The sequence below is a fragment of the Phyllobates terribilis genome, unplaced genomic scaffold, assembly GCF_046119375.1.
Source record: "Phyllobates terribilis strain yellow unplaced genomic scaffold, ASM4611937v1 Scaffold_2012__1_contigs__length_177219, whole genome shotgun sequence".
Classification (NCBI taxonomy): domain Eukaryota; kingdom Metazoa; phylum Chordata; class Amphibia; order Anura; family Dendrobatidae; genus Phyllobates; species Phyllobates terribilis.
In genome coordinates, this window is record NW_027364772.1 from 113,954 (window position 1) to 140,281 (window position 26,328).

At 52.4% G+C, this 26,328-nt stretch overlaps 1 long non-coding RNA gene across 2 annotated transcripts; it reads left to right on the forward strand.

The window, feature by feature from the left end:
• The first annotated feature begins 2,057 nt into the window (after positions 1-2,057).
• On the forward strand, positions 2,058-25,243 carry LOC141245667 (uncharacterized). Of its 2 annotated transcripts, none has more exons than XR_012309465.1 (3): positions 2,058-2,223; positions 3,759-3,903; positions 25,085-25,243. It is a non-coding gene; the product is annotated as an uncharacterized lncRNA (long non-coding RNA). The 2 variants fall into 2 exon arrangements; XR_012309464.1 differs by having other exon boundaries at positions 2,063-2,217.
• The last annotated feature ends 1,085 nt before the right edge of the window (positions 25,244-26,328 follow it).

A 26,328-nucleotide genomic window follows, 5' to 3' on the forward strand; every position in this document is an offset into this window, starting at 1 on the left:
GGAGTGACCAGGGTCTAAAAAACGACAAAGTCCCTTCATTTTGAGTAATTCCGGTTAAGTAGTATAATGCAAAGCGGCTACCCTCTTCTTCCTTGGTTTGAGTATATATGTATATGTGTGTATGTGTATGGCGTGAGCCAGCAGAGACCGTCTCCCACCTGGCCCGCTGGGACGCGGCTGCTGGTGGTGGTGTCATCCCCCCTGGCCCGCTGGGACGCGGCTGCTGGTGGTGGTGTCCCCCCTGGCCAGCTGGGACGCGGCTGCTGGTGGTGGTGTCATCCCCCCTGGCCCGCTGGGACGCGGCTGCTGGTGGTGGTGTCGGGCCAGCTGGGACGCGGCTGCTGTTGGTGGTGTCGCCTCCCCTGGTCAGCTGGGACGCGGCTGCTGTTGGTGGTGTCGCCTCCCCTGGCCAGCTGGGACGCGGATGCTGGTGGTGGTGTCGCCCCCCCTGGCCAGCGGGTACAGACACCTGGTTGCCCGCACCTCTGACAGTGGGAGTGACCCAGGGTCTAAAAAACGGCAAAGTCCCTTCATTTTGAGTAAATCCCGTTACTTAGCAGAACATGGTGCAGATGTTAACCGGATGTACCCAAAGTTTATTCACCCTAATCCCGTTACTTAGCAGAACATGGTACAGATGTTAACCGGATGTACCCAAAGTTTATTCACCCTAATCCCGTTACTTAGCAGAACATGGTACAGATGTTAACCGGATGTACCCAAAGTTTATTCACCCTAATCCCTCTACTTACCAGAACATGGTGCAGATGTTAACCGGATGTACCCAAAGTTTATTGACCCCACTCCGGACACCTGGATGCCCGCACCCCCTATTCCGGACACCTGGATGCCCGCACCTCTGACAGTGGGAGTGACCAGGGTCTAAAAAACGACAAAGTCCCTTCATTTTGAGTAATTCCGGTTAAGTAGTATAATGCAACCCGGCTACCCTCTTCTTCCTTGGTTTGAGTATATATGTATATGTGTGTATGTGTATGGCGTGAGCCAGCAGAGACCGTCTCCCACCTGGCCCGCTGGGACGCGGCTGCTGGTGGTGGTGTCATCCCCCCTGGCCCGCTGGGACGCGGCTGCTGGTGGTGGTGTCCCCCCTGGCCAGCTGGGACGCGGCTGCTGGTGGTGGTGTCATCCCCCCTGGCCCGCTGGGACGCGGCTGCTGGTGGTGGTGTCGGGCCAGCTGGGACGCGGCTGCTGTTGGTGGTGTCGCCTCCCCTGGTCAGCTGGGACGCGGCTGCTGTTGGTGGTGTCGCCTCCCCTGGTCAGCTCGGACGCGGCTGCTGTTGGTGGTGTCGCCTCCCCTGGCCAGCTGGGACGCGGATGCTGGTGGTGGTGTCGCCCCCCCTGGCCAGCGGGTACAGACACCTGGTTGCCCGCACCTCTGACAGTGGGAGTGACCCAGGGTCTAAAAAACGGCAAAGTCCCTTCATTTTGAGTAAATCCCGTTACTTAGCAGAACATGGTGCAGATGTTAACCGGATGTACCCAAAGTTTATTCACCCTAATCCCGTTACTTAGCAGAACATGGTACAGATGTTAACCGGATGTACCCAAAGTTTATTCACCCTAATCCCGTTACTTACCAGAACATGGTGCAGATGTTAACCGGATGTACCCAAAGTTTATTGACCCCACTCCGGACACCTGGATGCCCGCACCCCCTATTCCGGACACCTGGATGCCCGCACCTCTGACAGTGGGAGTGACCAGGGTCTAAAAAACGACAAAGTCCCTTCATTTTGAGTAATTCCGGTTAAGTAGTATAATGCAACCCGGCTACCCTCTTCTTCCTTGGTTTGAGTATATAAGTATATGTGTGTATGTGTATGGCGTGAGCCAGCAGAGACCGTCTCCCACCTGGCCCGCTGGGACGCGGCTGCTGGTGGTGGTGTCATCCCCCCTGGCCCGCTGGGACGCGGCTGCTGGTGGTGGTGTCCCCCCTGGCCAGCTGGGACGCGGCTGCTGGTGGTGGTGTCATCCCCCCTGGCCCGCTGGGACGCGGCTGCTGGTGGTGGTGTCCCCCCTGGCCAGCTGGGACGCGGCTGCTGGTGGTCTTATATGTATATATTGTATCATTATATATTTATATTATGTCAAATTAATTTCCCTTTTTTTTTTTCTTCAGTTAGATAACGAAGCATTGTGGAGATGCGGCTCTCCAGCCTCCATGATAACGTAACCCGGCTATCCTCTTCTAACTTGGTTTGAGTATATATGTATATGTGTGTATGTGTATGGCGTGAGCCAGCAGAGGCCGTCTCCCCCCTGGCCAGCTGGGACGCGGCTCCTGGTGGTGGTGTCGTCCCCCCTGGCCAGCTGGGACGCGGCTGCTGGTGGTGGTGCCGCCCCCCCTGGCCAGCTGGGACGCGGCTGCTGGTGGTGGTGTCCCCCAAGGCCAGCTGGGACGTGGCTGCTGGTGGTGATGTCCTCCCTGGCCAGCTGGGACGCGGCTACTGGTGCTGGTGTCCTCTCTGGCCAGCTGGGACGCGACTGCAGGTGGTGGTGTCCCCCCTGGCCAGCTGGGACGTGGCTGCTGGTGGTGGTGTTCCCCCCTGGCCAGCTGGGACGCGGCTGCTGGTGGTGGTGTCGCCCCCCCCCCTGGCCAGGTGGGATTCTGCTGCTGGTGGTGGTGTTCCCCCCTGGCCAGGTGGGATTCTGCTGCTGGTGGTGGTGTCATCCCCCCTGGCCCGCTGGGACGCGGCTGCTGGTGGTGGTGTCGTCCCCCCTGGCCAGCTGGGACGCGGCTGCTGGTGGTGGTGTCGTCCCCCCTGGCCAGCTGGGACGCGGCTGCTGGTGGTGGTGTCGTCCCCCCTGGCCCGCTGGGACGCGGCTGCTGGTGGTGGTGTCGCCCCCCCTGGCCAGGTGGGATTCTGCTGCTGGTGGTGGTGTTCCCCTCTGGCCAGCTGGGACGCGGCTGCTGGTGGTGGTGTTCCCCCCTGGCCAGCTGGGACGCGGCTGCTGGTGGTGGTGTCCTCCCCTGGCCAGCTGGGACGCGGCTGCTGGTGGTGGTGTCCCCCCCTGGTCTGCTGGGACGCGGCTGCTGGTGGTGGTGTCGTCCCCTGGCCAGCTGGGACGCGGCTGCTGGTGGTGGTGTCGTCCCCTGGCCAGCTGGGACGCGGCTGCTGGTGGTGGTGTCGTCCCCTGGCCAGCTGGGACGCGGCTGCTGGTGGTGGTGTCCCCCCTGACCAGATGGGACGCGGCTGCTGGTGGTGGTGTCGTCCCACCTGACCAGCTGGGACGTGGCTGCTGGTGGTGGTGTCGTCCCACCTGACCAGCTGGGACGCGGCTGCTGGTGGTGGTGTCGTCCCCTGGCCAGCTGGGACGCGGCTGCTGGTGGTGGTGTCCCCCCTGACCAGATGGGACGCGGCTGCTGGTGGTGGTGTCGTCCCACCTGACCAGCTGGGACGCGGCTGCTGGTGGTGGTGTCGTCCCACCTGACCAGCTGGGACGCGGCTGCTGGTGGTGGTGTCGTCCCCCCTGGCCAGCTGGGACGCGGCTGCTGGTGGTGGTGTCGTCCTCCCTGGCCAGCTGGGACGCGGCTGCTGGTGGTGGTGTCGTCCTCCCTGGCCAGCTGGGACTCGGCTGCTGGTGGTGGTGTCGTCCCCCCTTTGCCAGCTGGGACCCGGGTGCTGGTGGTGGTGTCTTCAAGCGCTCAGAAGAGCTGCACAGAAACTACAACCCTTACTACAAAAAGATGGCCGTTTACAATCCATATTTCCAGACCCTCCACTTCTGTGTTTCAGGCAGCCCCCAAATCTAAGAAGCATCATTGTCAGACGCTCCCTGTCATCTCCACCAGCTACAGGAACCTTCTCTGCTACCAGAAAAAGTGTAAAACCACAGACAAGATAAAGATCCCCAACTCACATCAGGACTATAAGATCCCAGGTACATTCAGCTGTATCACATCTAATGGGGTGTACTTAACTATATGTACCAAATGTCCAGCTGGGGGTCTGTATGTAGGGGGGAGACAGGGCAAAAACTTAGGACATCGCCACACAATAAGAAGAAAGAATAGATCTGCCTGTAGCCAAGCACCTGTGTTCCCCTGATCACAGCATAACAGATATGAAATTACTAGTATTAAAAGGTAAGTTAAAATCTCAGAGAGAAAGAAGAAATTCAGAATATGAACTGATGATGAACTTTTACACTTTCAGAGCAGGAGTGAATGTGTCGCGTGGATTTATGTCATTCTACATCAGCTAAGGAGTTTGCTCCTCAGACCTGTGGGGGCATCACAACACTGGACCTGGTCACAAGGCAATAAACCCTTCACACTTCTTATCTACTAACTGCTAATTATTTATAGCCAGAACTGTTTATCTCTTCCATAATAACTCAGCTTTCCATCACCAGTCTTACCTATTGCATTTTATTTTCTTGAATGTCTTATTGTGTATAAACATGTGACTCTTCAGATTCTGTGGTATACTATGCTTGATGAAGAGACCTGCGTAGTCTTGAAAGCTTGCAATTTGTTCCCATCTTTTCATTTAGCCATTAAAAGGTATCAACCACTGAGGACTCTCAAATCTAAATACTGTTCTATCTACTGGCTAACACAGTACAAGAATATATATTTTCCCTATTTCCAAACAAAGGGAGTTTAAAGTAAATTATACTGATTTCTATACTTAAGCCCCCCGTCTCACATAGCGAGATCGCTAGTGAGATGGCTGCCCACCTCACCAGCGATGTCGCTGTGTGTGACACTTTGCAGCGATCAGGCCCCTGCTGTGAGGTCGCTAATCGCTGCAGAATGTCCTGGACCATTTTTTGGTCGCTGCCCTCCCGCTGGACCCAGGGTCTAAAAAACGACAAAGTCCCTTCATTTTGAGTAATTCCGGTTAAGTAGTATAACGCAACCCGGCTATCCTCTTCTTCCTTGGTTTAAGTATATATGTATATGTGTGTATCTTTATGGCGTGAGCCAGCAGAGACCGTCTCCCCCCTGGCCAGCTGAGACGGGGCTGCTGGTGGTGGTGTCGTCCCCCCTGGCCAGCTGGGACGGGGCTGCAGGTGGTCGTGTCGGGCCAGTTGGGACGCGGCTGCTGGTGGTGGTGTCGGGCCAGCTGGGACGCGGCTGCTGGTGGTGGTGTCGGGCTAGCTGGGACGCGGCTGCTGGTGGTGGTGTCTTCCCCCGTGGCCAGCTGGGACGTGGCTGGTGGTGGTGTCGCCCCCCCTGGCCAGATGGGACGCGGTTGCTGGTGGTGGTGTCGGGCCAGCTGGGACGCGGCTGCTGGTGGTGGTGTCTTCCCCCGTGGCCAGCTGGGACGTGGCTGGTGGTGGTGTCGTCCCCCCTGGCCAGCTGGGACGCGGTTGCTGGTGGTGGTGTCGCCTCCCCTGGCCAGCGGGTACAGACACCTGGATGCCCGCACCTCTGACAGTGGGAGTGACCCAGGGTCTAAAAAAACGACAAAGTCCCTTCATTTTGAGTAATTCCGGTTAAGTAGTATAACGCAACCCGGCTATCCTCTTCTTCCTTGGTTTAAGTATATATGTATATGTGTGTATCTTTATGGCGTGAGCCAGCAGAGACCGTCTCCCCCCTGGCCAGCTGGGACGGGGCTGCTGGTGGTGGTGTCGTCCCCCCTGGCCAGCTGGGACGGGGCTGCAGGTGGTCGTGTCGGGCCAGTTGGGACGCGGCTGCTGGTGGTGGTGTCGGGCCAGCTGGGACGCGGCTGCTGGTGGTGGTGTCGGGCCAGCTGGGACGCGGCTGCTGGTGGTGGTGTCTTCCCCCGTGGCCAGCTGGGACGTGGCTGGTGGTGGTGTCGCCCCCCCTGGCCAGATGGGACGCGGTTGCTGGTGGTGGTGTCGGGCCAGCTGGGACGCGGCTGCTGGTGGTGGTGTCGGGCCAGCTGGGACGCGGCTGCTGGTGGTGGTGTCGGGCCAGCTGGGACGCGGCTGCTGGTGGTGGTGTCTTCCCCCGTGGCCAGCTGGGACGTGGCTGGTGGTGGTGTCGCCCCCCCTGGCCAGATGGGACGCGGTTGCTGGTGGTGGTGTCGGGCCAGCTGGGATGCGGCTGCTGGTGGTGGTGTCTTCCCCCGTGGCCAGCTGGGACGTGGCTGGTGGTGGTGTCGTCCCCCCTGGCCAGCTGGGACGCGGTTGCTGGTGGTGGTGTCGGGCCAGCTGGGACGCGGCTGCTGTTGGTGGTGTCGCCTCCCCTGGCCAGCTGGGACGCGGATGCTGGTGGTGGTGTCGCCCCCCCTGGCCAGCGGGTACAGACACCTGGATGCCCGCACCTCTGACAGTGGGAGTGACCCAGGGTCTAAAAAACGGCAAAGTCCCTTCATTTTGAGTAAATCCCGTTACTTAGCAGAACATGGTGCAGATGTTAACCGGATGTACCCAAAGTTTATTCACCCTAATCCCGTTACTCAGCAGAACATGGTGCAGATGTTAACCGGATGTACCCAAAGTTTATTCACCCTAATCCCGTTACTTACCAGAACATGGTGCAGATGTTAACCGGATGTACCCAAACTTTATTCACCCCACTCCGGACACCTGGATGCCCGCACCCCCTATTCCGGACACCTGGATGCCCGCACCTCTGACAGTGGGAGTGACCAGGGTCTAAAAAACGACAAAGTCCCTTCATTTTGAGTAATTCCGGTTAAGTAGTATAATGCAACCCGGCTACCCTCTTCTTCCTTGGTTTGAGTATATATGTATATGTGTGTATGTGTATGGCGTGAGCCAGCAGAGACCGTCTCCCACCTGGCCCGCTGGGACGCGGCTGCTGGTGGTGGTGTCATCCCCCCTGGCCCGCTGGGACGCGGCTGCTGGTGGTGGTGTCCCCCCTGGCCAGCTGGGACGCGGCTGCTGGTGGTGGTGTCATCCCCCCTGGCCCGCTGGGACGCGGCTGCTGGTGGTGGTGTCGGGCCAGCTGGGACGCGGCTGCTGTTGGTGGTGTCGCCTCCCCTGGTCAGCTGGGACGCGGCTGCTGTTGGTGGTGTCGCCTCCCCTGGCCAGCTGGGACGCGGATGCTGGTGGTGGTGTCGCCCCCCCTGGCCAGCGGGTACAGACACCTGGATGCCCGCACCTCTGACAGTGGGAGTGACCCAGGGTCTAAAAAACGGCAAAGTCCCTTCATTTTGAGTAATTCCGGTTAAGTAGTATAATGCAACCCGGCTACCCTCTTCTTCCTTGGTTTGAGTATATATGTATATGTGTGTATGTGTATGGCGTGAGCCAGCAGAGACCGTCTCCCACCTGGCCCGCTGGGACGCGGCTGCTGGTGGTGGTGTCATCCCCCCTGGCCCGCTGGGACGCGGCTGCTGGTGGTGGTGTCCCCCCTGGCCAGCTGGGACGCGGCTGCTGGTGGTGGTGTCATCCCCCCTGGCCCGCTGGGACGCGGCTGCTGGTGGTGGTGTCGGGCCAGCTGGGACGCGGCTGCTGTTGGTGGTGTCGCCTCCCCTGGTCAGCTGGGACGCGGCTGCTGTTGGTGGTGTCGCCTCCCCTGGCCAGCTGGGACGCGGATGCTGGTGGTGGTGTCGCCCCCCCTGGCCAGCGGGTACAGACACCTGGATGCCCGCACCTCTGACAGTGGGAGTGACCCAGGGTCTAAAAAACGGCAAAGTCCCTTCATTTTGAGTAAATCCCGTTACTTAGCAGAACATGGTGCAGATGTTAACCGGATGTACCCAAAGTTTATTCACCCTAATCCCGTTACTTAGCAGAACATGGTGCAGATGTTAACCGGATGTACCCAAAGTTTATTCACCCTAATCCCGTTACTTACCAGAACATGGTGCAGATGTTAACCGGATGTACCCAAACTTTATTCACCCCACTCCGGACACCTGGATGCCCGCACCCCCTATTCCGGACACCTGGATGCCCGCACCTCTGACAGTGGGAGTGACCAGGGTCTAAAAAACGACAAAGTTCCTTCATTTTGAGTAATTCCGGTTAAGTAGTATAATGCAAAGCGGCTACCCTCTTCTTCCTTGGTTTGAGTATATATGTATATGTGTGTATGTGTATGGCGTGAGCCAGCAGAGACCGTCTCCCACCTGGCCCGCTGGGACGCGGCTGCTGGTGGTGGTGTCATCCCCCCTGGCCCGCTGGGACGCGGCTGCTGGTGGTGGTGTCCCCCCTGGCCAGCTGGGACGCGGCTGCTGGTGGTGGTGTCATCCCCCCTGGCCCGCTGGGACGCGGCTGCTGGTGGTGGTGTCGGGCCAGCTGGGACGCGGCTGCTGTTGGTGGTGTCGCCTCCCCTGGTCAGCTGTGACGCGGCTGCTGTTGGTGGTGTCGCCTCCCCTGGCCAGCTGGGACGCGGATGCTGGTGGTGGTGTCGCCCCCCCTGGCCAGCGGGTACAGACACCTGGTTGCCCGCACCTCTGACAGTGGGAGTGACCCAGGGTCTAAAAAACGGCAAAGTCCCTTCATTTTGAGTAAATCCCGTTACTTAGCAGAACATGGTGCAGATGTTAACCGGATGTACCCAAAGTTTATTCACCCTAATCCCGTTACTTAGCAGAACATGGTACAGATGTTAACCGGATGTACCCAAAGTTTATTCACCCTAATCCCGTTACTTAGCAGAACATGGTACAGATGTTAACCGGATGTACCCAAAGTTTATTCACCCTAATCCCGTTACTTACCAGAACATGGTGCAGATGTTAACCGGATGTACCCAAAGTTTATTGACCCCACTCCGGACACCTGGATGCCCGCACCCCTTATTCCGGACACCTGGATGCCCGCACCTCTGACAGTGGGAGTGACCAGGGTCTAAAAAACGACAAAGTCCCTTCATTTTGAGTAATTCCGGTTAAGTAGTATAATGCAACCCGGCTACCCTCTTCTTCCTTGGTTTGAGTATATATGTATATGTGTGTATGTGTATGGCGTGAGCCAGCAGAGACCGTCTCCCACCTGGCCCGCTGGGACGCGGCTGCTGGTGGTGGTGTCATCCCCCCTGGCCCGCTGGGACGCGGCTGCTGGTGGTGGTGTCCCCCCTGGCCAGCTGGGACGCGGCTGCTGGTGGTGGTGTCATCCCCCCTGGCCCGCTGGGACGCGGCTGCTGGTGGTGGTGTCGGGCCAGCTGGGACGCGGCTGCTGTTGGTGGTGTCGCCTCCCCTGGTCAGCTGGGACGCGGCTGCTGTTGGTGGTGTCGCCTCCCCTGGCCAGCTGGGACGCGGATGCTGGTGGTGGTGTCGCCCCCCCTGGCCAGCGGGTACAGACACCTGGATGCCCGCACCTCTGACAGTGGGAGTGACCCAGGGTCTAAAAAACGGCAAAGTCCCTTCATTTTGAGTAATTCCGGTTAAGTAGTATAATGCAACCCGGCTACCCTCTTCTTCCTTGGTTTGAGTATATATGTATATGTGTGTATGTGTATGGCGTGAGCCAGCAGAGACCGTCTCCCACCTGGCCCGCTGGGACGCGGCTGCTGGTGGTGGTGTCATCCCCCCTGGCCCGCTGGGACGCGGCTGCTGGTGGTGGTGTCCCCCCTGGCCAGCTGGGACGCGGCTGCTGGTGGTGGTGTCATCCCCCCTGGCCCGCTGGGACGCGGCTGCTGGTGGTGGTGTCGGGCCAGCTGGGACGCGGCTGCTGTTGGTGGTGTCGCCTCCCCTGGTCAGCTGGGACGCGGCTGCTGTTGGTGGTGTCGCCTCCCCTGGCCAGCTGGGACGCGGATGCTGGTGGTGGTGTCGCCCCCCCTGGCCAGCGGGTACAGACACCTGGATGCCCGCACCTCTGACAGTGGGAGTGACCCAGGGTCTAAAAAACGGCAAAGTCCCTTCATTTTGAGTAAATCCCGTTACTTAGCAGAACATGGTGCAGATGTTAACCGGATGTACCCAAAGTTTATTCACCCTAATCCCGTTACTTAGCAGAACATGGTGCAGATGTTAACCGGATGTACCCAAAGTTTATTCACCCTAATCCCGTTACTTACCAGAACATGGTGCAGATGTTAACCGGATGTACCCAAACTTTATTCACCCCACTCCGGACACCTGGATGCCCGCACCCCCTATTCCGGACACCTGGATGCCCGCACCTCTGACAGTGGGAGTGACCAGGGTCTAAAAAACGACAAAGTCCCTTCATTTTGAGTAATTCCGGTTAAGTAGTATAATGCAAAGCGGCTACCCTCTTCTTCCTTGGTTTGAGTATATATGTATATGTGTGTATGTGTATGGCGTGAGCCAGCAGAGACCGTCTCCCACCTGGCCCGCTGGGACGCGGCTGCTGGTGGTGGTGTCATCCCCCCTGGCCCGCTGGGACGCGGCTGCTGGTGGTGGTGTCCCCCCTGGCCAGCTGGGACGCGGCTGCTGGTGGTGGTGTCATCCCCCCTGGCCCGCTGGGACGCGGCTGCTGGTGGTGGTGTCGGGCCAGCTGGGACGCGGCTGCTGTTGGTGGTGTCGCCTCCCCTGGTCAGCTGGGACGCGGCTGCTGTTGGTGGTGTCGCCTCCCCTGGCCAGCTGGGACGCGGATGCTGGTGGTGGTGTCGCCCCCCCTGGCCAGCGGGTACAGACACCTGGTTGCCCGCACCTCTGACAGTGGGAGTGACCCAGGGTCTAAAAAACGGCAAAGTCCCTTCATTTTGAGTAAATCCCGTTACTTAGCAGAACATGGTGCAGATGTTAACCGGATGTACCCAAAGTTTATTCACCCTAATCCCGTTACTTAGCAGAACATGGTACAGATGTTAACCGGATGTACCCAAAGTTTATTCACCCTAATCCCGTTACTTAGCAGAACATGGTACAGATGTTAACCGGATGTACCCAAAGTTTATTCACCCTAATCCCGTTACTTACCAGAACATGGTGCAGATGTTAACCGGATGTACCCAAAGTTTATTGACCCCACTCCGGACACCTGGATGCCCGCACCCCCTATTCCGGACACCTGGATGCCCGCACCTCTGACAGTGGGAGTGACCAGGGTCTAAAAAACGACAAAGTCCCTTCATTTTGAGTAATTCCGGTTAAGTAGTATAATGCAACCCGGCTACCCTCTTCTTCCTTGGTTTGAGTATATATGTATATGTGTGTATGTGTATGGCGTGAGCCAGCAGAGACCGTCTCCCACCTGGCCCGCTGGGACGCGGCTGCTGGTGGTGGTGTCATCCCCCCTGGCCCGCTGGGACGCGGCTGCTGGTGGTGGTGTCCCCCCTGGCCAGCTGGGACGCGGCTGCTGGTGGTGGTGTCATCCCCCCTGGCCCGCTGGGACGCGGCTGCTGGTGGTGGTGTCGGGCCAGCTGGGACGCGGCTGCTGTTGGTGGTGTCGCCTCCCCTGGTCAGCTGGGACGCGGCTGCTGTTGGTGGTGTCGCCTCCCCTGGTCAGCTCGGACGCGGCTGCTGTTGGTGGTGTCGCCTCCCCTGGCCAGCTGGGACGCGGATGCTGGTGGTGGTGTCGCCCCCCCTGGCCAGCGGGTACAGACACCTGGTTGCCCGCACCTCTGACAGTGGGAGTGACCCAGGGTCTAAAAAACGGCAAAGTCCCTTCATTTTGAGTAAATCCCGTTACTTAGCAGAACATGGTGCAGATGTTAACCGGATGTACCCAAAGTTTATTCACCCTAATCCCGTTACTTAGCAGAACATGGTACAGATGTTAACCGGATGTACCCAAAGTTTATTCACCCTAATCCCGTTACTTACCAGAACATGGTGCAGATGTTAACCGGATGTACCCAAAGTTTATTGACCCCACTCCGGACACCTGGATGCCCGCACCCCCTATTCCGGACACCTGGATGCCCGCACCTCTGACAGTGGGAGTGACCAGGGTCTAAAAAACGACAAAGTCCCTTCATTTTGAGTAATTCCGGTTAAGTAGTATAATGCAACCCGGCTACCCTCTTCTTCCTTGGTTTGAGTATATAAGTATATGTGTGTATGTGTATGGCGTGAGCCAGCAGAGACCGTCTCCCACCTGGCCCGCTGGGACGCGGCTGCTGGTGGTGGTGTCATCCCCCCTGGCCCGCTGGGACGCGGCTGCTGGTGGTGGTGTCCCCCCTGGCCAGCTGGGACGCGGCTGCTGGTGGTGGTGTCATCCCCCCTGGCCCGCTGGGACGCGGCTGCTGGTGGTGGTGTCCCCCCTGGCCAGCTGGGACGCGGCTGCTGGTGGTCTTATATGTATATATTGTATCATTATATATTTATATTATGTCAAATTAATTTCCCTTTTTTTTTTTCTTCAGTTAGATAACGAAGCATTGTGGAGATGCGGCTCTCCAGCCTCCATGATAACGTAACCCGGCTATCCTCTTCTAACTTGGTTTGAGTATATATGTATATGTGTGTATGTGTATGGCGTGAGCCAGCAGAGGCCGTCTCCCCCCTGGCCAGCTGGGACGCGGCTCCTGGTGGTGGTGTCGTCCCCCCTGGCCAGCTGGGACGCGGCTGCTGGTGGTGGTGCCCCCCCCTGGCCAGCTGGGACGCGGCTGCTTGTGGTGGTGTCGTCCCTCCTGGCCAGCCGGGACGGGTATCAGACACCTGAATGCCCGCCCCTTTGACAGTGGAAGTGACCCAGGGTCTAAAATACGACAAAGTCCCTTCATTTTGAGTAAATGCGGTTATTTAGCAGAAGATGGTACAGATGTTATCCGGATGTACCCAAAGTTTATTCACCCTAATCCCGTTTATTAGCAGCACATGGTACAGATGTTAATCGGATTTACCAAAAGTTTATTGACCCCACTCCGGACAAACATTAAAACATTACCAGTTGTCCAGTGTCGTATGTATGATAAGGACTTAGCAGGGCCTGGGGACCAATGGTGAACACTAATCAATCTGAGGCTAATCGCATATAATGTCCAGCACTGTCATGGGGGGGTAATGGGCCAGAACCCCAGGAGGTCATTTCGGGCATCAGACACCTGAATGCCCGCACCTCTGATAGTGGAAGTGACCCAGGGTCTAAAAAACGGCAAAGTCCCTTCATTTTGAGTAAATCCTGTTAAGTAGTATCATATAGTGCAGTTGTTCACTGGATTAGGGAAAAATGGACTTCGGTTACCGCCTGCGCTATATGCTACAAATTAACTGGATTTACCCAGTTTAGGGAAACTGGACTTTGGGTAAATCCGGTTAACTATGGCTTGTGATTGGCTGAGGCAGTTACATTTTCTGGTCAGAAGCAACCAGGACTGACAGATTAGTTGAGAAGCAATTATAAATGATAGTACAAACACTTCAACAGTAAAATAACTTTATTATAGAATAAAATAACAATATAACTCACAAACTTTTAATATATAAAGTGCACACATATAAAGAACGGTGGGTCAGCTGCATGGATAGAGCCCATGTAAAAGTGTCAAGCTTTCAAGTCTGAACATTGCGCCCCTTCTCCATACTCCATACTCGTGTCTTCAGAGTCAATAGTCAACAAAACAGTTCTGTCCCTTTTATAATTTAGGCAAACGCTTGAGCAGGACCACGGGGTTCATCCTCGGACGAGAAGGGCTGGGTCCTTCAGTGCTTTACAAGAAAACAAATACTGAGTGTTAGTATGCATTACATTTTTTTTATGTCTTTATTTTAACATGAGGGTTCCCTTACGCGCAGCAACAGTTGGCAGATATGTGATATCTGTCGGCGGTGAATCAGTGTCGGGCCGTTTGAGCGGCCCAATGGACCGGACACTGAGCGAGCGCTTGGTCTGTCAGGCAGATGCTGCAGGAGCGTGACTCAGGTGTGCACGGACACTGATGGGGCCAGGACATGTTTGTTTCTGAAAACTGTAAAGCATTAAGACACTTCCCATCATTTAGAGCAGGGATCTCTAACCCCAGGCCTCGAGGGCCGCAAACAGTGCTGGATTTCCTTAGCATTGCACAGGTGACGATTAAGGAAATCCTGAAAACCTGCACTGTTTGCGGCCCTCGAGGCCTGGGGTTAGAGATCCCTGCTCTAAATGATGGGAAATGTCTTAATGATTTACAGCTTTCATAAACAAACATGCCCTGGCTATCACATTAAATGGCTGTACTATAACACCAGTTCTCTCAATGTACATAAGCATGTTCCAGAATTACCTGGAGGAGCTCCTTTTTAGCGACTGGCCCGCCCTTGACATTGTTTCAGTGCTGGGTGAAGAGCCGAAACCTGCCCTGAAATAAAACCATGAGTATTAGAGCTCTTACGGAGTGCACCCATTAGATTGGCATCACAGTATTGAACTCATTTTAAGCCAGCTCCCCACTCATCACTATTCTCCAATCCATATGGAGCCTGCACATCGGCCCTGCCTCCACCAGAAACACAGTTCAACAAAATAGATGACAATCTGGCTCAAAACAAATGGATTTTTTTTTTCTGTTGATTTAAACGTGCATAACAAAGATCAATGTGACATATCAGTGTGACCCCAGTCAACGCATTTCACGTGCAAGATGCCTGCTTATTCATAATCTAGACAATGTCTCATGAATAAGCATGCATGTTGCATGTGAGAAGTGCTAACTGAGGGTCATGCTGATCATGGCTTAGATCTTTCTTATGCACCTTTTTTTTGCCAGATTGTCATCAATTTTGTTGAATCATAGTATTGAATTAGTATACCTTTAACTGTCTAATCAAAGGTTCTCTGGTGCCCTCTTCTGCAGCTCTTTAGAAGTCTAAAGGCCATGTCTCACATAGCGTCACCGTTTTGATGACGCTAGCGATGTCGCTCTGTGTGACACAAAGCAGCGATCAGGCCCCTGCTGGGAGATCGCTGCTCGTTCAGGAATGGCTTGGCCATTGGTGAACAAAGGTGATCTCCCGCTGGGCGGGCTGATCGCTGCATGCGACACCTTCCAGCGACTCTGACAAAGCGGACCCTTATGGAGGTCCGCCTTGTCAGAGTCGCTGGTGAGATAGTCCTGTTTGACATCTCGCCAGCGACGCCGCTGCGGTCCCGCCTCCGTCACGTCACAGCGATCTCGTTAGCGAGATTGCTGTGTGACGGCACCTTTAGGAAACAAATCACATTTAGTTACAAAGCAGATTTCAGTTTGTATCTTACAGTTAAATACCTTGATGTGCTGGCTTTTTCATTCATTTCTTCATCCCACGATCGAAGCACAAGAGTGTGGCCATGACAAACGCTTTCTAGGGTGTTTTCCCTATAGTTCCTCTCTGCTGTCTCGTTGGAGTGGCCAAGATATCTTGCAAATAGATGTTTTTCAGAGTCTTTTAATCTGGAGATGGTCCAGGATTCGATGACTTTCCGAATCATTTGGCTGGTTACAGAGGGAAGCTCAAACCTAGAATGAAATGTAGAGAATCAAACACATAGCTCTGTACATAGGTTTTCAGAAAGATTTTCTAAATCTTACCTTGTATGATAGCGCTTTATGTCATTGGACACATTATATATGGCCCCCCCTGTGGTCGATAGGAAGAAATTATTTGGCGAGTTTTCATTGACCAGAACGGGTCGTATTTTGTTAAAATACACCTCTAGCCACTGTAAAAGCAAAAACAAATACAAACATGGTAAGATAGAGAAGGACTCTGGGATTTTCCATGAGGAAAGGATACTTTGAGAAATCTTACTTCTTGTTCAGTTGGAGAAAGTGCAAAGCAGGCCACTTGTTGGGCGGATGTCTTGTGTGCCTTCACACCGACTACTACGAAGTCTCTCCCCTGAAATGAGTAAGGCGACCTTCTGTCCCACTCTGAAACCTGTGAGGGAAGACAGATGTGAAAGTTTAAGTGACAGGTGTCATTTAAGGTGATGAGGCAGAGGAGGTGGTTACTTACTGTAAGATTTTGAATTACACCTGGGCGCTGTCCATGTTTTAAGACCAGAAGGGTCTCCAAATAGTACAGGACGTTGAGCTGATGATATATTATTTTGCTACCACCTTTTATATATTGGAGTGATTTCGAAAAGGAGTTCTTGGCCACATTTAAGATCTTTAGATATTCCGCTGGCTTCAAATGCATTGTGGTTAATGCGTCAAACCTAAGATGGAGAAAACATATGGTTACATACGGCCATGTGAAAACCCTGGGGACAAAAGAGCAATTAACAAAATATACACACATTCATATAAGCTCATAACTCGCCTGTTGCTGACCACCTCCTTTGAGACTCCTTTTGCCAGCGACGTTTGGATTTCCTTGGTCACGGTATTAAAAATTTTGTAGGCTTTATACAGCGCTTTGTCTTCATGAGCCAGATTGGTTGCTCTTTGCTGATAACGCAGGAATCTTTTCAAGTTCTTTAAATAATTGGATGATGTCTGGCTCGAGAGCCCGACTTCCTGCAGCTTACCAAAGAACGACCGTGCCTTCTGAATGTCCTGTACAAAATCTAACCGCAAGCAGTCCTTATTCATAAAGTAAAGAAACCTCGACACATTTGCCACCTCCTGCTTGATCTTCTTCATTGACGCCACATATGTCTTTAAATATTGCGCAAAACCCATCAGAACTGGATGACTATCCGGAAAACGCTTATATAAACCGGCTTTTTTCATGCTTAATTTTAGCCCACTCCATTTTCTTTTTAGGACTCTATAATGTAGGATGCAAGAACAATAGTTCAGACTTTGTTACATAAAAAAAAATAAAAAATTAACAGATGAGAAAAGAGACGGTGCAGATTTCCTCACTTGTTCAGCTCCTCATCAGAAACTTCCTGCTCCGAGGAGACGGCGGATTCCTGCTCACAGACATCGGATTCCAGCTCATCAGAGGAGAGGGTGTATTCTTCACCGGACGACGCTTCGTCCTCTTCATCACTCTGGCATTCACTAGGATCCTTCTCCACTGGTAAGTCTGCTAATTCTTCATCATCCATTACCTGAAGATCCGTGCGGACTGGACTTCCCACATTCTCCGTTTCCCATTCCTCGTCTGTAATAACTGGTGAGTCTTTTGGTTTGGGTGTGGCTGGACCCGCTTGCTCAGTCCTACAAAGTTAGTATGACAATCAGCAAATTTTGGAGACTGGGTGTAAACAACCAGTTATGATGTTACAGCCAGGCTCTAAAGCAAATATGCCTCTATACGGGGTCCTCCACACTCGCTGAATTGTGGTATCTAAGGAATTATGCAAAATACTAACAGGGTGTAACTTACAAACTGTCAGCATTTTGTAGCCTAGATCCACACCCAGATTTTAGGAAAAGCCCGGACAACCCCTTTAACTGTGAATGCTGAGTGTATCCTAATGAAAAGACTAAGCAATAAACTCACTGTACAGGCGATCTCTGGAGGTCTTCTTCTCTTGAAGGAGATACTTGAGTTGACTGAGCAGAGGGATGCACGGCACTGGCACTGCGAGGAGAGAAAGCATTATGTGCGAGTTAGACAGACAGACTGACACAGACAGACTGACTGACACAGACAGACTGACACTTACACACTCTCGGACACCTCGCTCTCCTGGACCACTTCAAATTCCACTTCAGAGGCAGTACTGCTCGTACCTGCAGTCTGCTCCTCAAGTTGGACAGTACTGTACATTTATAAAAAGCCACCTGATTAACAGACATGCATATCAAATGGCGATGAGCCATCCTGGGTTAGATGGGGTCAAATGCATCGACCCAATCTGACCAAAAATCAGGGATTTAGATAGAGGCTGTGCTGCTCCTCCACACGCTGAATTGTGATATCTGGGTAACCATCCAAAATACTAACAGGGTGTAACTTACAGACTGTCAGCATTTTGTAGCCTAGATCCACACCCAGATTTTAGGAAAAGCCCGGACAACCCCTTTAACTGTGAATGCTGAGTGTATCCTAATGAAAAGACTAAGCAATAAACTCACTTTACAGGCGATCTCTGGAGGTCTTCTTCTCTTGAAGGAGATACTTGAGTTGACTGAGCAGAGGGATGCACGGCACTGGCACTGCGAGGAGAGAAAGCATTATGTGTGAGTTAGACTGACTGACACAGACAAACTGACTGACTGGTTAAGTAGTAGCATATAGTGCAGTCGTTCACCGGAATAGGGTAAAAATGGACTTTGGGGAAATCCGGGTAAGTAGTAGCATATAGTGCGGTCTCCCACAGGATAGGCACTGTCTCGGGGGGGGGGGGAGGGGGTAATGGGCCATAACCCCTGCCTGGAGGTCATTTTGGGCATCAGACACCTGAATGCCCACACCTCTGACAGTGGAAGTGACCCAGGGTCTAAAAAACGACAAAGTCCCTTCATTTTGAGTAATTCCAGTTAAGTAGTAGGATATAGTGCAGTCGTTCACCGGATAACTGTGAATGCTGAGTGTATCCTAATGAAAAGACTAAGCAATAAACTCACTGTACAGGCGATCTCTGGAGGTCTTCTTCTCTTGAAGGAGATACTTGAGTTGACTGAGCAGAGGGATGCACGGCACTGGCACTGCGAGGAGAGAAAGCATTATGTGTGAGTTAGACTGACTGACACAGACAGATAGACTGACACTTACACATTCTCAGACGTCTCGCTCTCCTGGACCACTTCAAAGTCCACCGCAGGGGCAGTGCTGCTGGTACCTGCAGTCTGCTCCTCAAGTTGGACAGTACTGTAAATTTATAAAAAGCCACCTGATTAACGGACATGCATATCAAATGGCGATGAGCCATCCTGGGTTAGATGGGGTCAAATGCATCGACCCAATCTGACCGACAATCGGTGATCGGCCCTAACCTTAAACCCAGTCTGCCAAAAAAGTGCCTGATCCATCCTGAAGTTGGGCCGATCAGATCGTTCAACACTAATATATTAAACATACAAAGTCATGTGATATAGCCAAAACATTGATGATTATTATTATTATTATTGATAGGAAAAAGTGGAGCCTACCTGGCCGCAGTTGGCTCCCGGACTATGAGGTACCCTCTATCCTCAAGGAAAGGGATTACGTTGGCCAATGTTTGAAGAGACATAATGTCCTTCTCGTGTATGCTTGTCCCTTTGGATGTGATTTTTCTAACTCTGGCCCTTGCATCAGCAATAGCGGCTTTCCTCTCCTCGGCACAATTTTGGGTCATGCACACTGCGTGTAGATGTTTGTCCAGTCGCTCTGATACTCTAGAGCAAACTGGGCAGGTCAGGTATGTCCTCGTGCTATATGTTCTAAAAAAAAAGCAGTATAAGACTGGTGATGCACCGTGCAACTATTGTCAAAGGGAATACGGCCTTACACATTCATAAAGTGCTCAAAAAGTTACAGACATGACAAAATGGTAGACTTCACACCGTTCCATGTGGTATCACTGTCACAGTGTGACTGGGTATTGCATCAAGTAAGGTCATTTACCCATAGACACCCAGACGTGAATAAAAAGTGTTATACATATTGGCAAATGTAAGACACTGGTAGGTAATGTACATACTTGCGCCCAGCAGCCGGTGGATCCACAACACCATGGGATCTGTATTAAAAAACACACCATGTAAAAATAAATCCTAGCCTGTAAAAAAAAAAAAAAATCTCACAGCCTATTTCCCTGCAATAAAACAACAAATCCCTGCTGGTTGTTTTCTTCAATCTTTCTTGGGGCAGCAGTGACTCTGTACATTGGGTGGATGTCATTCTCTAGTGGATCATCGTTGATCAGATTGCCTTGCTGTGCACTATGCCAGCAGTTACCTGGATTCACCTGAGCCTTCTGACAATGAATTTATACATCAATCAGATGCAGAGGGCATGCCATGAATTCACATTTAAACATAAACATTGCACTTACTCCCTCCATGGACCACAGGTGGGAATATTTTCAGTACATTTTTGCATTGTGTTTTTCTTGTGTTTTTCTGTCTATGGGGGAAGTACATTGAAGCTTGATGTTATCAAAAGTCAAATGTGCATTTTTGCTGCATCTCATTGATTTCAATGAGTTGTAAAATCTGCTTTCTGCAGCAATAATGCAATTAAGAATTGACAGGACATTTCTTTGAAAAGTACAGTAAAAACCTGAGCTTTTGACACATTTTGTGAAGAAACAAAAATGGATGCATGTGCACAGCTTTTATCTGAAACTTATAGGCTTTGCTCTAAACCAAAACTGCAGGTAGGGCTTAGCATAGATCTGTGAGGACTGGAGTTAGGGACCTCTGCACTAGAGAATGAAATTCCCCCATAGCAAGGCGTCCTACAACTGCCCACTGTCCAAATCCAGCATATAGAAGAGATAGCAGCAATTCTACTCACCCCTCCACGTCACTAGCAGCAGGCTCCATTCCAGGCAGGATAGCTATACCAAACGTTTCAGCACACAGCACCTCACCTTGTGATAATGCTCTGGGTTCAGGCCACTGAATTTATACTTTATCAATTACAGGGGGTGTGCTATACATTTTAAACATTGTAAGCCCTCCCTCTATGGACCAAAACATTGTAAGCCCTCCCTCTATGGACCAAAACATTGTAAGCCCCCCCTCTAGGGACCAAAGGTGGGAAATGCTTCATATTTCTTTTTTCAAACTGACATTCACAGTCGATGTGATGTTTTTTTTTCTTTTTTCACTGATTTCAGAAGCAATAATGCTCCTATATTCGCCCTCCCTGCAGGTTCTGCTGATGCCTGGATGGAAGCCATAAATGCTGCTCACTGTGCCATCATCGCCAGGGGGGGGGGGGGGGGAGGCTGTCTCCTTATCTCATATTTTTGTTTTTTTAACACAGCTGTAATGTACACAGGGACATGTTAGTGTATAATCCTACAATAAGGTCATATGTTACGTGTCCTATGGGCTATGGGGAAGGCAGCAGAAATCTGTAAAACCAGGGTTCCCTGTGGTGTATAATGCAGATGAGGGACACGGTCATTAATCCCCCTGACTGGAGAGAGACCTCTTTATAAAATGCATCCTAGCTGAATATAGCACCTTATCTCAGACGGAGCCCCCCAACGCCAGGCTGTGTGGGAACAATCTCAGAGTTGGGTAGTTCTGTCACTGTATGTGAAATCTGTGTAAAATATATATATATATATATATATATACTGATAATGTATGTAAAGCTCTGCGGAATATGTTAGCGCTATATAGAAATAATCGATTATTATTATTACTATATAATTGCCTTGTGCTTCCAGTTCCGTAACCGAAATCCCACGTCGCTGAACCAATCCCGGCCGGCCAGAACCAATCAAGGACAGGCGCAGTCCAGCCGCAAATTGCTGCGGGAATTGAACCATGCTCACCGGAAGTGGAACCCACCCGCCGCCAGGAGTCGCCTGGATCCGCCATCACTGGGACCCCTTCCCCCATTCCCCTTCGCCTGACATCGCCACTGCACTGCCTGCAGCCACCTCCGTGCACAGGCCGCAAGCCGCGGTCTTTCCTAGAGGCTGTGGCTGCACGGAGGTGGGTGCAGACGGCGCTGCAGCAATGTAGGGTGAGGGGACACATATATACACACCGCATGTATATATACACACACACACACTCAGAGATCACATGACTGTGACATCACCAAAGGCCCTTGAGCAGGTATAGACCGCAGCTCCCCTGCTCTGCCCCTCTCTTCCCCCGCTTTATCCCCTCTCTGCCCCGATGTCCCCTCCTGTGCTCCGCTGACTCCTCTGCTGTCCGCCGCTGTGCTCCACTCACCCCCCCCTCCTCTACTTGCTCTGCTTCACTGACCCCTTCTCTGCTCCACTGTGCTCTGCTCCGCTGACCCCTTCTCTGCTCTGCTGACCTTTTCTGTTCCGTTATTCCTACTGTGCGCCACTGACCCTTCTCTGCTTCGCTATCCCCCACTTTGCTCCGCTGTCCCCTTTTCTGCTCCGCTGTCCCCCTCTGTGGTCTGCTAACCCCTCCTCTGGTGTCCCCCGCTATGCTCCACTGACCCTTTCTCTACTCTGCTGTCCCCCACTATGCTCTGCTGTCTCCCATTATGCTCTGCTTACCCCTTCTCTGCAGTCTCCCGCTGGGCTCCACTGACCCTTCTCTGCTAACCCCCGCTGTACTCTGCTGAACCCTTCCCTGCTTTGCTGTCCCCCACTCTGCTCCGCTGACCCCTTCTCTGCTGTAATGTCCCCTGCTGTGCTCCACTGTACCCTGCTTTGCTTGCTATGCTCCACTGATCCCTTCTCTGCTGTCCGCCGCTGTGCTCCACTGACCCCTTCTCTTCTCTTCTGTTCCCCGCTGTGCTCCACTGACCCCTTCTCTGCTCTAATGTCCCCTGCAGTGCTCCGCTGTACCCTGCTTTGCTTGCTATGCTCCACTGACCCCTTCTCTGCTGTCCGCCGCTGTGCTCCACTGACCCCTTCTCTGCTCTTCTGTTCCCCGCTGTGCTCCACTGACCCCTTCTCTGCTCTTCTGTTCCCCGCTGTGCTCCACTGACCCCTTCTCTGCTCTAATATCCCCACTGTGCTCCGCTGTACCCTGCTTTGCTTGCTATGCTCCACTGACCCCTTCTCTGCTGTCCGCCGCTGTGCTCCACTGACCCATTCTCTGCTGTCCCCCATTGTGCTCCGCTGTCCCCACTGTGCTCTACTGTCTCCCACTGTCCCCCCGCTGTCTCGCTCTCTGCTACTACCCTCACTCTGCTCTACCCGCTCACGCCTACTCTGCCCGCTCTCACCCGCTGCATGAGATCAAGCACGTGGGATGGAGGGCAGAAAGCGAACACTGCGGGGGCAGATCCAGCACGGGGGGCAGTGACCCAGGGTCTAAAAAATGACAAAAGGCCCTTCATTTTGAGTAAATCCGGTTAAGTAGTATCATATAGTGCAGCTGTTCACCGGAATAGGGAAAAATGGACTTCGGTTACCGCCTGCGCTATATGCTACAAATTAACTGGATTTACCCAGTTTAGGGAAAATGGACTTTGGGTAAATCCAGTTAACTATGGCCTGTGATTGGCTGAGGCAGTCACATTTTCTGGTCAGTACACCCCAGCAGCAGCCTCTATATACAGCCCAGCAGCAGCCTCTATATACAGCCCAGCAGCCTCTATATACACCCCAGCAGCAGCCTCTATATACAGCCCAGCAGCCTCTATATACAGCCCAGCAGCAGCCTCTATATACACCCCAGCAGCCTCTATATACACCCCAGAAGCCTCTATATACAGCCCAGCAGCAGCCTCTATATACAGCCCAGCAGCTTCTATATACACCCCAGCAGCAGCCTCTATATACAGCCCAGCAGCAGCCTCTATATACAGCCCAGCAGCTTCTATATACAGCCCAGCAGCCTCAATATACACCCCAGCAGCTTCTATATACACGCCAGCAGCTTCTATATACAGCCCAGCAGCTTCTATATACAGCCCAGCAGCCTCTATATACAGCCCAGCAGCAGTCTATATACTCCAGCAGCCTCTATATACACCCCAGCAGCCTCTATATACAGCCCAGCAGCTTCTATATACACCCCAGCAGCCTCTATATACAGCCCAGCAGCCTCTATATACAGCCCAGCAGCAGCCTCTATATACAGCCCAGCAGCCTCTATATACAGCCCAGCAGCTTCTATATACAGCCCAGCAGCAGTCTATATACTCCAGCAGCCTCTATATACACCCCAGCAGCCTCTATATACACCCCAGCAGCCTCTATATACAGCCCAGCAGCTTCTATATACAGCCCAGCAGCCTCTATATACAGCCCAGCAGCAGTCTATATACTCCAGCAGCCTCTATATACACCCCAGCAGCCTCTATATACACCCCAGCAGCCTCTATATACAGCCCAGCAGCCTCTATATACAGCCCAGCAGCCTCTATATACAGCCCAGCAGCCTCAATATACAGCCCAGTAGCTTCTATATACAGCCCAGCAGCCTCTATATACAGCCCAGCAGCTTCTATATACACCCCAGCAGCTTCTATATACACCCCAGCAGCTTCTATATACAGCCCAGCAGCCTCTATATACAGTCCAGCAGCCTCAATATACAGCCCAGTAGCTTCTATATACAGCCCAGCAGCCTCTATATACAGCCCAGCAGCAGTCTATATACTCCAGCAGCCTCTATATACACCCCAGCAGCCTCTATATACAGCCCAGCAGCCTCTATATACAGCCCAGCAGCTTCTATATACACCCCAGCAGCTTCTATATACACCCCAGCAGCTTCTATATACAGCCCAGCAGCCTCTATATACAGTCCAGCAGCCTCAATATACAGCCCAGTAGCTTCTATATACAGCCCAGCAGCCTCTATATACAGCCCAGCAGCAGTCTATATACTCCAGCAGCCTCTATATACACCCCAGCAGCCTCTATATACAGCCCAGCAGCCTCTATATACAGCCCAGCAGCTTCTATATACAGCCCAGCAGCTTCTATATACAGCCCAGCAGCCTCTATATACAGCCCAGCAGCAGTCTATATACTCCAGCAGCCTCTATATACACCCCAGCAGCCTCTATATACAGCCCAGCAGCTTCTATATACACCCCAGCAGCCTCTATATACAGCCCAGCAGCCTCTATATACAGCCCAGCAGCAGCCTCTATATACAGCCCAGCAGCCTCTATATACAGCCCAGCAGCTTCTATATACAGCCCAGCAGCCTCTATATACAGCCCAGCAGCCTCAATATACAGCCCAGTAGCTTCTATATACAGCCCAGCAGCCTCTATATACAGCCCAGCAGCAGTCTATATACTCCAGCAGCCTCTATATACACCCCAGCAGCCTCTATATACACCCCAGCAGCCTCTATATACAGCCCAGCAGCCTCTATATACAGCCCAGCAGCAGCAGCCTCTATATACAGCCTAGCAGCCTCTATATACAGCCCCGCAGCTTCTATATACACCCCAGCAGCCTCTATATACACCCCAGCAGCTTCTATATACACCCCAGCAACCTCTATATACAGCCCAGCAGCCTCTATATACAGCCCAGCAGCCTCTATATACACCCCAGCAGCCTCTATATACACCCCAGCAGCTTCTATATACACCCCAGCAGCTTCTATATACACCGCAGCAGCCTCTATATATACTCCAGCAGCCTCTATATACACCCCAGCAGCTTCTATATACACCCCAGCAGCTTCTATATACAGCCCAGCAGCAGCCTCTATATATACTCCAGCAGCCTCTATATACACCCCAGCAGCCTACATGCATATTCTAGAATACCCGATGCGTTAGAATCGGGCCACCATCTAATATATATATATAATTTATTTTTTTCTATTTAGGTAACCAAGCGTTGGAGACTTCAATAACTCCTTTAGATGTTTATTGGCAAAAAAAAGGGGCTTGAGATTTCCAAATATGGATGTCATGTCTGGATGGCATTTGTGCTAGATTGACAGAGTTATGAATAAATGACAAGGCTCATTCATGCAGAATTTCCTTTGTTTTTACAAAAGTACATATATGAATTTATTATTTTTTTGTACTAAATGTTTGTGCCCTCTGCCTCATTACTTTTTCCAGTAAATAAAATGTTTTAAATAAAAGTTTGAGATGGTTTTGTTTGCTTCTCTGGTATAGTGGTGGGGTAGTGTTAATTGAAAATATTTCTCCATATTCAGCATCTGAATGTATCTATTCCTACTGATAATGCATCTTGGAGGCTGCTGCAACATGCATTATTGTTAGGAAGATGCACGATCCTGGATACCGATGCTGCAATTTGGCATCTAGGATACTGCGCGGAATTCTGGGAAAGGCGCACACAACTGCAGCAGCGACACTTGCCTGGCTGTCTCCAGCGCTGTGGAGTCGGTAAGCCAAACCATTGACTCCGACTCCATGACTCTGACTCCTTCCTACATTGCTGATGTTTAGGTGATACATTTATTCTAGCATCATGTGAACATAAGCCTTTTAATCATTATTGTAACAATCAAGATATGTAGAAGATAATAATTTGAAAATATTGCATTGAACTACCGTACCCAATTTATTATATATTTTTGGAGTCTGAGTCGGTCCTTTTTATAGCGGCTCCACCAAAATTGGCACCGACTCAGGCTCCACGACTCCGACTTTGACTCCACAGCTCTGGTCTCCGATACACCATCACTGACACAGATGCAACATAACCCAGCGAGCATACGCACTTGCGCTGCTGCCATGTTTTTACACTACGGAGGAGAGTGTGCCCACAGAGACAATCAAGAACACTAAGCAATGGGAGGCTATCTACCTACATAATTGGCAGTTCGCGCGGTGCACGAATCCCATAAGGCACCGCGGCCGTGCCCGGCAGGAAGCACATGAGTGCCCCAAGATGGCACAGGACACCCTGGCTGCACCCGCCACTTCAAACGCTGCTGCAAGCACAGCCAGACACACCGCCAGAGACGCCACCTCTGCCAGAGCCGCCCCCGGGGGTCGCCGCTGGATCCACCAAACACGCTGCCACCACCAAATAACCCCATGCCACTGCCAGACCCACTAGAACACACACACTCATCGGTGCTCTGTGGCTCCG